General features: G+C 45.6%; 1 protein-coding gene across 1 annotated transcript in view; it reads right to left on the bottom strand.

Annotated features, from left to right (window-relative positions):
- LOC126443008 (amyloid beta A4 precursor protein-binding family B member 1-interacting protein-like) overlaps positions 1-15,190 on the bottom strand; it is a 536,811-nt gene that overhangs the window by 259,040 nt on the left and 262,581 nt on the right. The gene's annotated exons all lie outside the window — the stretch shown is intronic.

Below are 15,190 nucleotides of genomic sequence, written 5' to 3'. Positions count from 1 at the left end.
AATTCAAAACGAGCAGTACGGCAAACTACGGGGAAATAAGACAGTACGACTGGACGAGGAGTTTTCACATCGTGGCGCTTCGGAATTACAAGGACAGTGCTGGCAACAGCCAGAGGGGCGTTTGAAAACTCCGTGCAATAATAAAAACGACTTACGTGTTTGAGGTAAACCTTTTTCATTTTTCGACACAGTCTCCTTTTAGACTTATACACTTCGTCCAACTCTGTTCTAATTTGTTGATCAGCTGGTTCAACTGGCTCTGAGCACCGTGGGACTTACCTGCTGAGGTCATCAGTCCCCTAGAACTACTTAAACTTAACTAACCTAAGGACATCACACATATCGAGCCAGGATTCGAACCTGCGACCGTAGTGGTCGCGCGGCTACAGACTGAAGCGCCTACAACCGCTCGGCCACACCGGCTGGCATTTGTTGATCCCTTCCGAAAAATAGGAACAGTCCAACTCTGCAAAATAGCTATTTGTTGCTGCAATCACCTCCTCGTTTGAATAAAATCTTTGTCCCTCCGGCCGTTTCTTCAAATTGGGGAACAAACAGTAGTCCGAGGGAGCTAAGTCTGGAGAACAGGGGGGATGGGATACGAGTTGGAGTCCTATTTCCATTAATTTTGCGACCACAACTGCCGAGGTGTGTGCTGGAGCATTGTCGTGATGGAAAAGGACGTTTTTGCTGGCCAATCGTTGGCGTTTTTCTTGCAGCTTCGTTTTCAAATGGTCCAATAACGATGAATGATCTGCACCTGTAATAGTTTTACTCTTTTGCAGATAGTCGATGAGCATTATTCCCTGCTAATCCCAAAAGAAAGTCGCCATAACCTTTCTGGCCAAAGGAATGGTCTTCGCCTTTTTGGTGTCGATTTTCCCTTGGTAATCCATTGTTTAGATTGATGTTTGGTCTCAGGAGTATAGTAACGTATCCGTGTTTCATCCAGAGTGACGAAACGACGCTGAAAGTCTTGCGGATTCTTCCTAAACCGCTGCAAACCAATCTTCCAACACTTCACACGATTCCGTTTTTGGTCAAGCGTGAGCAACCGCGGAACCCAGCTTGCGGATAGCTCTCTCGTGTCCAAATGTTTGTGCAAAATATTATGTACCCGTTCATTCGGGATGCCCACAGCACTAGCAATCTCACGCACCTTGACTCTTCTCTCATCCATCACCATATCGTGGATTTTATGGATGGTTTGTGGAGTTGTAACCTCCACAGGGCGTCCAGAACGCTCAGCGCCACTTGTGCCCATATGGCCGCTCCGAAAATTTTGAAACCGCTTATAAACTGTTCTGATCGAAGGTGCAGAGTCACCGTAATGTTTATCAAGCTTCCTGAGACGTTTTGCCTTTCATAAAGTAATGTTTTATCACCAAACGAAATTCTTTTTCGTCCATCTTTTGACAATCACTCGACTTCCTAGACTCTCACAACTGCCAAACACTAAGAAATAGAGGAATATGGCTGAAACTTGGTGTTCGTTTTTTCCAAAGATGCCACTAACTAAACGTGACCTCGATACGCGCCGGTGGTGCCATCTCTCGGACTTTTCAAACGCCCCTCGTATAGTAGGGTGAGTATAGAATTAAAGTCGAATGTGATCTGCGGATACGCAGGGTGGGAAATTTAGTTTCCCGGGCTGGCGCCTATGGTACGAACACTGTCTCTAGCCCAGCAGGGCTCCCTTCGTGCAGACAATGCGAGGCAACGCAGGCACTGTGCGGTCTGGCGTTATCTTGTTGGAAGACGACGTCAGTGCTCCTAGACACGCAGCGGTCGCTGCTACCCAGACCAGTTGCTCTGCACGTGGACGGGTGTGGAAGTTGCGTTCCAGTGTGGTCTGGAAAGTACGAGGCTGGTTTGAAAAGTCCTCAGAACGGAATAGAAAAAAAAAGGACTTACAACACTGAAACTTTATTTTTCAGTGTAGTCTCCTTGTAGAATAATGTACTCGGTCCAACGACGTTCCACTGCCTTGATCCCATCTCGAAAGCGAGTTTCCTCAGGGCCTGCAAAATAGTTGTCAACTCCAGCTATCAATTCTTCGTTTGAAGTGAATCTTCGTCCACCGAGAAAAATTTTCAGGTTGGGAAGAGGTGGAACTCTGACGGAGCCATATCGGGTGATTAAGGTGGCTGTGTGCAGGCGCGCATTGTCTTGATGGAAGGTGACTTTCCTCCGTGCTAAACCCGGCCTTTTTTAGCGTTTCTTTTGTTGCAATTTGTGGAGGAAGTTAGCATAGTATTCTCCAGTAATTGTTTGCACAGTGGGGATATAATCTACGAACAGAATGCTGTTCGCATACCACAACACTGATGCCACCACCTTTCCCGCCAAAGGAACTGTCATCGCTTTCTTTGGTGGCGGAGAATCAGCACGTTTCCAAGTTTCATCTGTGGCCACAAACCGGCGCAAAAAACCGCGTTCGTTTCTTCTAAAACGGGCCAAGCGTTGTTTCGATATGCCCATTGTCGTGCGTTTTTTATCCATCGTCAAGAGTCGCGGCACCCATCTTACAGATAATTTTTGCATTTCTGCGTCCTCAGTTACAATGTGATCCACCCTTTCAGATGACTTGTGCCAAGCGTGAACAATTTCAAGCACTTTCACCCTGCGATCCTCCGTGTGACCATTTTGCGCACTTTTGCAGTGATTTCTGCAGTAGTGACACATCTTGGCCGACCACTGCGCGGATCCTCATCTAGGCTCTCCCGACCAAACTTAAATTCCTTTGTCCACTTGGCAACAGTTGAATATGAAGGGGGCAGAGTCCCCCAGCGTATTCTTGAAATGGGCATTAACACCCGTTGCTTTCGTACTTTTCTTTATGAAGTGCTTAATCAGTGCTCGAATCTCTATTTTTTTTTCCATCTTCGCAAATCACTGCGCGCGAACTACAACATAGCCACCCACGTCAACGTCAAAGCGCTCTTCCTAGAGCGCTGACGTGGCACCTGTTTACAGGTAACAGTCCAGTGAATATCACGTGACCAACTCATTGCGCTAGCGCTGACCTCTCGTGGTGATTCCGGGAACTTTTCAAACCACCCTCGTGCTTCCACATTATGAGACAGCTTCGGCAAAATTTTTGTTACTCCAATATGTGTTACGTGTTTCGACGTATGTGACTGTCAAAGGCTACAGGAAATACACTACTGGCCATTAAAATTGCTACACCAAGAAGAAATGCAGATGATAAACGGGTATTCATTGGACAAATATATTATACTAGAACTTACATGTGATTACATTTTCACGCAATTTGGGTGCGTAGACCCTGAGAAATCAGTACCCAGAACAACCACCTCTGGCCGTAATAACGGCCTCGATACGCCTGGGCATTGAGTCACACAGAGCTCGGATGGCGTGTACAGGTACAGCTGCCCATGCAGCTTGAACACGATACCACAGTTCATCAAGAGTAGTGACTGGCGTATTGTGACGAGCCAGTTGCTCGGCCACCATTGACCAGACGTTTTCAATTGGTGACAGACCTGGAGAATGTGCTGGCCAGTGCAGCAGTCGAACATTTTCTGTATGCAGAAAGGCCCGTACAGGACCTGCAACATGAGATAGTGCATTATCCTGCTGAAATGTAGAGTTACGCAGGGATCGAATGAAGGGTAGAGCCAGTACGGCGATGAAGAATACACGCTTCCATTGTGCGTTGAGTGCAAACACGGATGCGACCATTGTGATGTTGTAAACAAAACCTTGATTCATCCGAAAAAATGACGTTTTGCCATTCGTGCACCCAGGTTCGTCGTCGAGTACACCATCGCAGGCGCTCCTGTCTGTGGTGCAGCGTCAAGGGTAACCGCAGCCACGGTCTCCGAGCTGATAGTCCGTGCTGCTGCAAACGTCGCCGAACTGTTCGTGCAGATGGTTGTTGTCTCGCAAACGTCCCGATTTGTTGACTCTGGGATCGAGACGTGGCTGCACGATCCTTTACAGCCGTGCGGATAAGATGCCTGTCATCTCGACTGCTAGTGATACGAGGCCGTCGGGATGCAGCACGGCGTTCCGTATTACCCTCCTGAACCCACCGATTCCGTATTCTGCTAACAGTCATTGGATCTCGACCAACGCGAGAAGCAACGTCGCGATACGATAAACCGCAGTCGCGATAGGCTACAATCCGACGTTTATCAAAGTCGGAAACGTGATGGAACGCATTTCTGCTCCTTACACGAGTCATCACAACAACGTTTCACCAGGCAACACCGGTCCGGTCAACTGCTGTTTGTGTATGAGAAATCGGTTGGAAACTTTCCTCGTGTCAGCACGTTGTAGGTGTCGCCACCGGCGCCAACCTTGCGTGAATGCTCTGAGAAGCTAATCATTTGCATAACACAGCATCTTCTTCCTGTCGGTTAAATTTCGCGCCTGTAGCACGTCATCTTCATGGTGTAGCAATTTCAATGGCCAGTAGTGTACCAAGGCATCAGAAATGCAAGACATGTTACATTTTCGACGTCCAATGCGGCTACGATATGGAGTGTAAAATACGCTTCGAACCAGTTTCACAGTATACCGCATCAATGAAAACTACATAAAATTCACCACATAATTTTACAAATACACTCTTAAAGTATCTGTCGTAAAATTCAGTATTATATTGAAAAACACGTGACAGTTATGTCTTGCTGTGTCTCCTATTAAAATGAACTTTTGTTTAAAAAAAAAAAGAAAGGAACAAATGAATAAGCGTCATACAGAGAAGGGATGGCTGAAAGAAAACTGGTTCCGAAGAAGCAAAGTTTGAAAACAACATGCATTAGTTTAACCAATAGTAGAACAAAACCAATCCATATTACCTAGCGTAAGGCTGCTGTGCAACTAATAAAATGATAGTAATGGCACAGTCACATTAGTGGAAAGTACGGAAATTGGTTTGCATTTCTACACGTCACAAATTTTCAGTTTAAAATTTTGTATTTCTGGGGATCCACGGCCTCCAGACGCTTCATAAACTTTAACACGGTCCGCAGTAGGCTGCGATGCGATGTTTGTTTAATCGTGCGGTTAAATAAATATCGTATTACACCGTACAATGGACTGTGTTTACGTTTATTTTCAGTTCGATGCACTGTGAGCTAATTCTTAAAAGCAAACGTGCAATGACAGACGGGCGGCGTAGTTCAGATCGGCAGATTTTTCGCCCATTCCGGCTCGAATACCGACCTTTGGAATGTAACAGTAAGTGCCTTACACGGGGCTCGATTCAGTTTCACATTCAGCACTACAAATGAGCACCGGGTTTGAACACGAATATACCTGTACTGCACGTTCGCGAAAGCTTGCTGCTTCCGCGTGTCATCTGCTTCACTGCAGATGATGGGTGCGATGTGCGAAACGCAGACGTTTCTCTTTGATATAAGCTGTCGGCACGAGATTCAAGTCGTGCTTCGACGTGCTAGAGACAGTCATAAGATTATCGGCAATTGGAGCTCCAATCTTCGCTGCAAAAATTCAGTCAAACGGGAATACGCCTGACATATTTGCAACATCGCGGCGTAATGCGATACGAGAACCTGTTGACCTTCTTGCCCCGTTCAAACAAAGACACCTAAGTTGAGTTAGATCGACAAAATTATTTTTTTTCAAATGGTTCAAATGGCTCTGAGCACTATGGGACGTAACATCTGAGGTCATCAGTCCCCTAGAACTTAGAACTACTTAAAGCTGACTAACCTAAGGACATCACACACTTCCGTGCCCGAGGCAGGATTCGAACCTGCGACTGTAGCGGTCGCGCGGTTCCAGACTGTAGCGCCTAGAACTGCACGGCCACTCCGGCCGGCCAAACGGTCGTAAATCAACAGGAGCTCCGTGCTGGACTTATTGTCCAAGTAGGATTGTTACAGCAGTGCCTAAGCTTGCGCTGCGGAGGTAGCGCCCTATTCCAGCAACGTTAAATTTAGTCAGGTGGCTTCCCTCTATTTCGGGAACCACTGCAGCCATTGGCACGACTCTTTTACAGGACATTAAACTGTATCTTCTGAGGTACAATAGTTGCATTGCAGCCACTGCTTTCGGAAATACAATTTCTTAATTACACAGTCAAAATTGTGTACTTTTTTTACGTTACCCTAAATAATTTTACTTATACGTAACATTATATTCTCCTTTTAGTTCAGTAGACGCAAGATATGTACGTTATTACTCCTTGAAAGTTTGAATACTCTACTGGAGGTGGTTTGTGGTATTTTGGGAAAAATACAACAGAGAATGTAAATTTTCAGCAACGGCTTCTTAATATACAGTGTGATCAAAAAGTCAGTATAAATTTGAAAACTGAATAAATCACTGAATCCTTAGGTTAGATGGGTTTAAGCTCTAGGGGACTGATTACCTCAGAAATTAAGGCCCATAGTGCTCAGAGCCATTTGAACCATTTTTTTTTAACAAAGTAAGAGCATATGGGCTATCAGACCAATTGTGTGATTGGATTGAAGAGTTCCTAGTTAACAGAACGCAGCATGTCATTCTCAATGGAGAGAAGTCTTCCGAAGTAAGAGTGATTTCAGGTGTGCCGCAGGGGAGTGTCGTAGGACCGTTGCTGTTCACAATATACATAAATGACCTTGTGGATGACATCGGAAGTTCACTGAGGCTTTTTGCGGATGACGCTGTGGTATATCGAGAGGTTGTAACAATGGAAAATTGTACTGAAATGCAGGAGGATATGCAACGATTTGACGCATGGTGCAGGGAATGGCGATTGAATGTCAATGTAGACGAGTGTAATGTGCTGCGAATACACAGAAAGAAAGATCCCTTATCATTTAGATACAACATAGCAGGTCAGCAACTGGAAGCAGTTAATTTCATAAATTATCTGGGAGTACGCATTAGGAGTGATTTAAAATGTAATGGTCATGTATAGTTGATCGTCGGTAAAGCAGATGCCAGACTGAGATTCATTGGAAGAATCCTAAGGAAATGCAGACCGAAAGCAAAGGAAGTAGGTTACAGTACGCCTGTTCAGCCACTGCTTGAATACTGCTCAGCAGTGTGGGATCCATACCAGATAATGTTGATAGAAGAGAGAGAGAAGATCCGACGGAGAGCAGCGCGCTTCGTTACAGGATCATTTAGTAATCGCGAAAGCGTTACGGAGATGATAGATAAACTCCAGTGGAACACCCTGCAGAAGAGACGCTCAGTAGCTCGGTAGGGGCTTTTGTTGAAGTTTCGAGAACACACCTTCACCGAGGAGTCAAGCAATATATTGCTCCCTCCTACGTATATCTCGCGAAGAGACCGTGAGGATAAAATCAGAGAGATTAGAGCCCACACAGAGGCATACCGACAATCCTTTCCACGAACAATACGAGACTGGAACTGAAGGGAGAAGCTATAGAGGTACTCAAAGTACGCTCTGCCACACACCGTGAGGTGGCTTGCGCAGTACGGGTGTTGATGTAGGAGAAGCAGATACGGGGCCCGTGTTGTTGTTACCAGAGCGCTGTGATGTGCGGGATTGCGGCGTTCCGCTGGTTTATAAGGCAGCGGGGTGGGGTGGGGGGAACAGCAGGTGTTGGCAGCGACCCTGCAGACGCCGCAGGCAGCTGCAGCTGCGGCCGCACCTGGCGCCAGCTGCACGCGTGCCACGGCAGGGCACACCTGCCGCGAGCCGGCAGCTGCAGCTGCCTGTGGTGTGTGCAGGCTGTGTGTCTCTGTCACGTGCCGCCCCTGCCACATTAATATGAAGGCCGGCTCACCGCCGCCGGGGTTCTGCTACTGTGGCGACCTCTGCTCCACCCACTCGAGTCCCAGCACTGGCCGATAGCGCGGCGCTCTGGACCTCTGACGTCAGCGCCGCAGCTACCGAGGGAAACTCGCGCGCTCTGCCAAATAGTTATCACAGCGCAAAAGGAACAAGGAGAGGGGCACAGAGAAGCAGGAGGCGAGGTAAGAACGACCAAGGACAGAGAAAACAGGCAGAGTGTGTAACGCCGGAAATGCATATCCTCCTATTTCCATCTACTGTACTACAATTTTTTTTCCTTATTTTGTTACCTGAAGATATGACGTTTCTGTGTCTTTGTATATTGTAATTGTTTTACTATTTGTATATACATGCATTTATGTCGATGTGTAATTGGTTTGTTTTGTAAATACTATTTGTATTTTTACGCTGGGTCTTGCCTAGGGAAAATTATGCTATCGAACGAATACATCGATAGGTCGTGTGGAGAACCAAAATGTTTAGGATCTTTGGTAGTGTTAACTCTGCCGCGTGGAGCGCGGGCAGAGAGCAGAGTCTGGCTGGAGTAGGGCGGTGGAGCAGGTGTGTTGAGTGACGCTCCCGCGAGTTGGCGCGCTTTCGGGGTTTGGCAGCATGTAATTGCGCTCGACTCGCTGCGATACTTTCTGGCCCGGTGTCGCAGACGGGAAGCATTAGCTGGCGCACACCGAGAGCCCGTTTCGCCTGGTGACCGTGTGGAGAAGGAGGTGCGCCAACATCCAGCTTCTGCAACAGCGACGGCCGACAATGAGTGACTGTCGCCACCTCCTCGACCGACGACTGCTAACCTTCAGTCAACCAACAAGGAAGACTAAAAGCACGTATAAAGTTTGAGAACTGTATGGCAGACCTCAGCTTTTCAAATTATCATCACTAAAATAAAGCAACTTAGCATGAACCTTTGTTGCTCATTGTCCCAATTGCATTACCAAGCAGGGTCCCTTCCTTTCCCGGAATGAGCCCGAGTGTCGTTGAAATTCAAACGCCACCATTAAAGTAATATCATTCGATTTCACTGCTTTAATTTCAAAGTTCAGTTAAAGTATTCATAGCTGGCTACAATATTTAGATTACACAAGCACAAATTAAGAGTGCGAGTTTTCTTACCGTATTTTAGCTTACCTGTGACTGCAGCTCAGCTTGGTACGTACTAAATTTTACTATTGTTAATTGTTCAGAATAATTTAATTCAAGATCAAAGTTAAATCTCCTCTTTCTAAATCGCGTAGATACAAGTAGCTTTTGAAATGTTTGTTGAGGTAGCCCAAGGCTAACCGTATTTTACTGAATTTCGATGTGCTTCAGAAACAAAGCTCACTGTTAATTTCAGTCACTAAATTAACTTTCAATTTTCCGATTTTATTAATTCGTTTGCTAAATTAAGTCAGAGTGTAGCGAAATTTATTACTTCTGACAAACTTTCAGTTTTCACACTACACGTGTCAACCTTCAGTTGCCACGCTTCTAGTGCTAATTATATGTGTAATAACGTTTCTTTTTCAGTTACTATAGTAATTGTCAATAGGACTGGCGACCGTAATTTCCCCCAAACCTCAAGTATCTAATTAACGCCAGTTAATTGTTAACGTAACGGACGCATATTTACTTTCTTTATTAACTTTGCCCCTTTTCAAGATGAATTCCCACCAATTTCATTTGCATTTTTCCTTTCATTTAGATGTAACCCTTTTCTCCCTCTCTACCGACAGATTAACTTCCGTGACGATTGCTTTTCCCAAATTTCCATTAGGTACACGCGGTTTAATTTTTCACTGTCATTAAGGTCGATAAGTGAGGGGGCAGGTTACAAGTGGGGGAGAGAGAGAGAGACAGAGAGAGAGAGGCAGAGAGAGAGAGAGAGAGAGAGGCAGAGAGAGAGAGAGAGAGAGAGGCAGAGAGAGAGAGAGAGAGAGAGGCAGAGAGAGAGAGAGAGAGAGAGGCAGAGAGAGAGAGAGAGAGGCAGAGAGAGAGAGAGAGGCAGAGAGAGAGAGAGAGGCAGAGAGAGAGAGAGAGGCAGAGAGAGAGAGAGAGAGGCAGAGAGAGAGAGAGAGGCAGAGAGAGAGAGAGGCGGAGAGAGAGAGAGGCAGAGAGAGAGAGAGAGAGAGGCGCAGAGAGAGAGAGAGAGAGGCAGAGACAGAGAGAGGCAGAGACAGAGAGAGGCAGAGAGTGATGGTTGGAGCAGAAAAGTAGAGAATGAAATAATGAAATAGGAACGGAGAGAAGTAGTGCGACAGTGTTCTTTTTTAATTGCTTAGGCTTCCGCGGCCAGAGGCACTCGACATGAAAGTTTTCTGGCTACGATACCGCGTCACATGGTATAAAAAAAAAAAAAAAAAAAAAAAAAAAAAGAAAAGAAAAGTTTGGGCCACGGTTGCAGCGGCCTTCTTGTGCGTCTAATGGTGACCGTGGCCGAGTTCCGTGGGCTCGCTTCGGAGGGTTTGCTTTTGAGTTCTGAACTGCACGGACTATAAATATCAAAAATGCGACTGCTATAGTCTGTCGGTAAACTGAAGAGCGAGCGAGCGACCGAGTCCCAACTCTGGCTACCCAGCTACGTCACGAGGCGCTTCTACAGGCTGTAGTGCCGGCCCTGCCGCGGCGCGCCATTTAAATCTGCGGCGAAGCCGTGTGCACATACGTCTCGGGTGCGTTCAGTTTTAGACAAATGCACTAGGACCACAAGGGATGCAAAAAACGATAGCTTCTTTCCAAACACAACGATAGAGTAAATAATATTAACATAAGAACGGGAGTTAGTATTCTTCTACAAACATAGAACCGAATGCCTGTTCGTGTGAATATATGTTCCTCTACTGCTATTCGTAAAAGGAACCCAATATGATGCGATCAGTCTGTAGAATTTAAGGCTTATTCCTAGTTTGTGTTTTCTTTGAAGTACTGCATTGAAACTGAGCGAGGTGGCTCAGTGGTCAACACACTGGACTCGCATTCGCGAGGACGACGGTTCAATCCCGCGTCCGACAATCCTGATTTAGGTTTTCCGTGATTTCCCTAAATCGCTCCAGGCAAATGCCGGGATGGTTCCTTTGAAAGGGCGCGGCCGACTTCCTTCCCAATCCTTCCCTAATCCGATGAGACCGATGACCTCGCTGTCTCGTCTCCTCCCCCAAACAACCCGACCCCAACACAACTGCACTGAAACTTAACGATTCTTGCAGCACGAAGAGTGTTTAAAAAGTAAGGAGAAATTTACAATTTTTTGTATTAGTCTGATTTGCAGTACTTTTTTGTCACTGTCTTCGTAAACACGCCTCTAAAGCGTGTGTTCAATGATATGCATATTCGGTATTCACTCTGTTGTCATCTGTCAGAAAGGTTACGTGTGTTTTCGTAGCATCAACGATTACTTTTTTTGCATTAAAAGAATTAGAGAATCCGTATTAAATTTTGTCATAAGTACCGAATAAAGTCTATGAAATTTTTAGAAATGGTAAATATTGCTTTTGGTGAGCGCGTTATGAGTAAACCAAGGGCAGACAAGTGATATGAACATTTCAAAGCAGACCTTTAAGGACAGCGGTTTTACAAGCACGGATGACATTAAAAAAGCACAGTTAGGAGACCTATAAACTACACCGAAGAAACAGTTCCTAAAGTGAAGCTTCCTGGCAGATTAAAACTGTGTGCCCGACCGAGACTCGAACTCGGGACCTTTGCCTTTCGCGGGCACGCGCTGTACCATCTGAGCTACCGAAGCACGACTCACGCCCCGTCCTCACAGCTTTACTTCTGCCAGTACCTCGTCTCCTACCTTCCAAACTTTACAGAAGCTCTCCTGCGAGCCTTGCAGAACTAGCACTCCTGAAAGAAGGGATATAGCGGAGACATGGCTTAGCCACAGCCTGGGGGATGTTTCCAGAATGAGGTTCGCAGGAAAGCTTCTGTAAAGTTTGGAAGGTACGAGACGAGGTACTGGCGGAAGTAAAGCTGTGAGGACGGGGCGTGAGTCGTGCTTCGGTAGCTCAGTTGGTAGAGCGCTTGCCCGCGAAAGGCAAAGGTCCCGAGTTCGAGTCTCGGTCCGGCACACAGTTTTAATCTGCCAGGAAGTTTCATATCAGCGCACACTCCGCTGCAGAGTGAAAATCTCATTCCAGTTCCTAAAGTGTTTAGGGAATTGGGAAAAGCACTGCTATAAGTCTGTAGTATGTAATGGGGAATATTTAAAAGAGGATAACATTGCTGTAGATTAACAAATAAAGTTCTCATCAAAAAATAAAAATTAATACCTGAACGCACCACCTATGTCAAGCTTTTTGCTTTCAAGTCCAGAATCAGTGTACACCTTCCTAAGGAAATTTCAGCAGTGTTTAGAATAGCTATTGCGAACAAATTTCAAGCAATATGTCTCAGAATCAGGTGAATAGCGACCGAGATAGAGATTCAGTGTTCCATAAGCGTCAGAGGTTTTACGAGATCTTGAAACGGTCTCTAACGATGGGTTTCCTCGCAAAATTATTAGTTTTCCTTCGTGGCGATTCTAGTAAACCGTGCGGCTTATTTTTCCACTCCTTACTTATGCGTCCTATTGCAGGAGGCTGACGTTTGCATAAATTGCAGCCCTTTGATTGGGACTGGTAATATTAGGCAACAGTTCCTTTTGGGTCGCCTCTTTAATACACGCTGTAATAACATTAGAGACGATCGAACGCTCGTTTCTCCCCAAATACCTCATCTTCCTCGTGTTCTGTACATTTTCTTGCAATGCTAGACGATTATCCATCAGTAAGTATACAATGTTAGCTGACTGACACTGGCGACTAATATTCCAGGAACAGAAAGGACGTGTATGACTGCACGCCGATCTACTCCGCTAGACAGGTGTAGGGCGACACATTGTGGCTGCCCCTGTAGGCCGGCGGCAGCCTTCTTCCGGCAAAGGCCACTCCCCACACCAAAAGCGCTGCCCGCTCTTGAGTTTGACAGACACACTGCAGGTGGCGTGCCGCTGCAGATTCGTGTGCCGCAGGCGGACTTCGGCCAGCGAGAGGGGACCTTCCAGGGCCCCCGGCGCGCCACACACGGAGGAGCGGCCGGCTGGAAGCTGACCGAGGCGGAGTCTGCTGGACGCTACCGACTCTGCCCCTGGCTGCGGCCAGGGTTTCGCCACATTACCGTGCTTCTGTTGGCGGCACGGTTCTAACATTCATTTATTTGCTGTTCCGTGGGACCAAATTAAGGAGAAGTCTCCATGGTCATGGAACGAGTCAGTACATGAAATTATAACACGACAGTAGAAACAGATAAACTGAAATACAAGAAATGTATTCGGGCGACAATTCGTAAGTTTAAATAAAGTAAATCAACAATGTAACACTGGAATTTGCCTAATTTTTCAGCCCTTCCAGAAGCTCCTCGACAGAATAGAAGGGGTGAGCCGTGAGGAAACTCTTCAGTTTAGACTTAAAAGCGTTTTGGCTACTGCTAAGATTTTTGAGTTCTTGTCGTAGCTTATTGAAAACGGATGCAGCAGAATACTGCACTCCTTTCTGCACAAGAGTCAAGGAAGTGCACTCGACATGCAGATTTGATTTCTGCCTAGTATTAACTGAGTGAAAGCTGCTAACTCTTGGGAACAGGCTAATATTGCTAACAACAAACGACATTAAAGAAAATATATACTGTCAGGGCAATGTCAGAATTCCCAGACTATTGAATAGGGGTCGACAAGAGGTTCTCGAACTTACACCACACATAGCTCGAAGAGCCCGTATTTGAGCCAAAAATACCGTTTTTGAATCAGAAGAATTACCCCAACAGATAATACCATATGACATAAGCGTATGAAAATATGCGAAGTAGACTACTTTTCACGTCGAACTGTCACTTATTTCAGATACTGTCCGAATGGTAAATAAAGCAGCATTTAGTTTCTGAACAAGATCCTGAACATGAGCATAAAATTATTTTCCACAAGCCACGAACTTATTTCATGAACTACATTATTTGATAATGTTTCAATATTACACACAAGATCCTTCAGTATCAAGCTGGTGTCATCAGCAAACAGAAATGTTTTTGAATCACCTGTAATACTAAGAGGCACATCATTTATATAAATAAGAAACAGCAGTGGCCCCAGCACCGACCCTTGGGGAACGCCCCACTTAACAGTGCCCCATTGCGACTGAACATCACTACCACTCTCAATATTGCGGAGAATTACCTTCTGCTTTCTGTTCTTAAAGTAAGAGGCGAACCAATTGTAAGCTACTCCCCTTACTCAATAATGGTCCAACTTCTGCAGTAATATTTTGTGGTCAGCACACTCAAAAGCGTTCGCAACCTTTCATTTAATCCGTCCAAAACCTCACACAGAAAAGAGAATACAGCATTTTCAGTTGTTAAACCAATTCTAAAACCAAACTGTACATTTGACAGCAAATTATGTGAATATAAATGCCCCAGTAACCCCGTATATACAACCTTGTCGATAACTTTAGCAAACACCGATGGCATAGAAATAGGCTTTCCCGTGTACCGACACACACTCAATGCGTCCCGGAGCGCACGCCGCACGCAAGATGAACGCACAAATGTTATCAAATTAGGAGTCAAAATTTCCGAGGGCAGAATCGCACAGCGCCTACACACGTGACCACACCGCAAGGACACCACACGACAGTCGCATTTTTGTAACTTCTTACACCGATGGCACGTCTCGAGTTCAAAACTTAGATGCAGTTCTGCCAAAGAAAACTCTGAACGATTCTCGAGAAAACCGACCACTTCTAATACAGCAAAGTAAGGCGGAGTCTTTTTGCGACAACTCGTGTGGTTCTGCGCTATCGTGCTTGCTCGTTGCAGTGGGAGCCTGGATTCGATACCAGATGGATTCATATTTTGAAACAGCTGTGCATGTTTTTCGAGCGGAAAACACAAAAAGACGGAAAAAATTCGTGGCCTTTAACTTTACAATCTCGATTTTAAAAAAAATTTTGATTAAAAATGTTTTACAAAAGATTGGTAACGAAGAGCAGATGTGGTTGGAATTCAAAGCAATAGTATCGGCAGCAATTGAGAGATTTATACCAAATAAATTAACAAAGGACGTAGCTGAGCCTCCTTGGTACACAAAACGGGTCAGAAGACCGTTGCAGAAACAAACATACCAAATTTAAACAGACGCGAAATCCGCAAGATTGCCGATCTTTTACAGAAGCTCGAAGTTTAGCGCGGACTTCAATGCGAGTTACTAATAACAGCTTCCACAACGAAATTTTGTCTCGAAACCTGGCGGAAAACCCAAAGAGATTCTGGTCGTATGTGAAGTATGTTAGCGGCAAGAAACAATCAATGCCTTCTCTGCGCGATAGGAATGGAGATACTATCGAAGACAGCGCTGCCAAAGGAGAGTTACTAAACACAGCCTTCCGAAATGCCTTCACAAAAGAAGACGAAGTAAAT

Source organism: Schistocerca serialis, unplaced genomic scaffold (genome assembly GCF_023864345.2).
Source record: "Schistocerca serialis cubense isolate TAMUIC-IGC-003099 unplaced genomic scaffold, iqSchSeri2.2 HiC_scaffold_1420, whole genome shotgun sequence".
NCBI classification, from domain to species: domain Eukaryota; kingdom Metazoa; phylum Arthropoda; class Insecta; order Orthoptera; family Acrididae; genus Schistocerca; species Schistocerca serialis.
Note: the sequence above shows the minus strand (reverse complement) of the source record. Positions and strands in the feature narration are given on the sequence as shown.